Below are 2,362 nucleotides of genomic sequence, written 5' to 3' on the forward strand. Positions count from 1 at the left end.
AATAGATTCTACCACCTAGTGGTAACTACCATCTAAGAATCCACCGTTAGGTCTGAGCGTGTTTTTTCCTTAGATCGCCACAGAGTCATAGCAGGTTAGACTAGGTTCCACCAACCCGTTTGGAATTATATTAATTATATTTATAGTAGATTAATTGGTACTTATCCACGGCGTACTGATCGTGAGCTTATCCTATAATTTGTCTAGGTATATAACCACCATCGAGCAACCTTGCTAGCTTTTACATATCGATCTGGCCGGCCGGCCGGCCGCCTACATGCACCAATAGATGATCGTGTTTTGTCCCTCATTCTACACAAATTTTGTTTTGACCGCCGATGTTGACTGCAGCCAACTGGATCAGGAGGAGCCTCGGATACATGTTTTTTAACAGATCCATGCATCATCAAAGCATTCATACTGTTCTTGATTGGTTTCATTTTGACAGATTCTTGATTGTTTTTTTTTTCTGGCTTCTGTAGTCACCTTTTTTTTGCGAGAGGCTTCTGTAGTCACCTGCAGCCATGTGTACATGGTTCTATGATTCATTACGGAGAGCGCTTCCTGCTCCCGCGCGACATGAAGACAACGATGTATGGCTTCATCTCTAGCACGGCGACAACCTATGGTTGATTATCATGCTCGGCGCCAACAATGATGATAGATTACTTCTCCGGCTTGGTGGCGGGTGGCGGCCAGGACGACGAGTTGCGCCGACATGGCTGCTCCAACGTGGTGGACGGCGGCAACAACGACGAAAGCTATACACTAATTCTGACTTCACCGACGTCCTCGCGGCGGCATAGATGGTTCTCATTTTTCTTTCCTCAGGCACGAAGAAACATCATCGCCGAATGGCTAGCCGATCTTGAACCCCGGCCAGACGGAACGGATGTCGTGCTAGTCAACTATACGAATAAAGCCATAGATCGATGCTTGCTACTCTCCATAATGCACCATACATGCATGACATATTGACATCACATCTGCATCATGTACGTACATGCCATGTACTTCATCCGTTGATCGGTTGCATCTTGTAATGACGTAAAACATACTCTTGTATATCTATACTCCATATTACTTTTGTATGGCTGCTACAAAAAAACTATTTTATGTGTGATCATTGCAACTGTATTTGATTAAATTTTGACATGGACATGGCTTGCTAATACATGAACTAAAATACTTTATAGTTCATACTATATATTTCATACTCTAAAAAGATCATATACGTTAATAACGATATACTCCATACTCTTTTTAGAAGGATGAAAATTTAATTCATAACGTGTTACTCCAACAATAATACTCCATACTCCATACTCCATACTCCATACTCCATACTCCATACTCCAAAAAAAAATATACTATAAACTCCATCTCTAAGAAAACTACAATATATAGACCCCAAAAGGTTATTCTGTACTCTCGATACTCAATAAAAAGTTCATATACACATACTTATTATTCATGCGTGGATATGCTCCAGTCTTTGTAAAAATATCATATACTCCATACTATTTTAAAATTCCGTACTACATTTTGCATGTATATATATACTCCATACAACTTTTTGTGCAAAAATATTTCTGAATTTTCTCTCCCTTATTGAGAGAATATGCTCCCTCTCTTATGAATGGTCTACATTTAATAATTTGCACGTCATGTACAAACACCCCATAGTAAGTTTAGGAAAATTGAAAAAAATATGTCATACAGAAAAAAAGAACATGCTACTAATTCATTTTTGTAGTGCACGCTCCTAATTCTTAATGGATAATATACATATACTACATACTCATTGCGAAGTACGATAGTCTAATTTTTCAAAGAGTATAGAGTGGACCTACTATGCACTTATCCATTCGAGTGGCGTGCATGCACGCGACCAAGAAGTTAGCAGGTCGTTGTAGGTTGTTACGTACGGCAATTATTTAATTACTAAATTGAATTATCTAGTTTGTTAGTTGAGCTAATGGATCCTTGTACGATCCGCTAACACATCTGGCTTGCACAGACTTGGAGACACGTGGCAGTCAAATAAGTAGGAGGTAACTACCACTGCTTGTAGATAAAATTTGTTATATATATATATATATATATATATATATATATATATATATATATATATATATATATATATATGTATATATATATATATTCGTCACCCTGGTTGAGAAATAGTTATTCTTCACCCCCTCTATTTAACATCAATACACCGTAATTTTACGTTCCGTAATTTTTTGTCTTATTTCCGACGCAAAAAGCGACCGTAGGAAAATATATAATTGTCGTAAAAAATATTTTATGTTATGTAAAATTACAAACGTAAAAACATAGCGTAAAATACACATAAACT

This window comes from Triticum dicoccoides, chromosome 7A (assembly GCF_002162155.2).
Source record: "Triticum dicoccoides isolate Atlit2015 ecotype Zavitan chromosome 7A, WEW_v2.0, whole genome shotgun sequence".
Lineage (NCBI taxonomy): Eukaryota > Viridiplantae > Streptophyta > Magnoliopsida > Poales > Poaceae > Triticum > Triticum dicoccoides.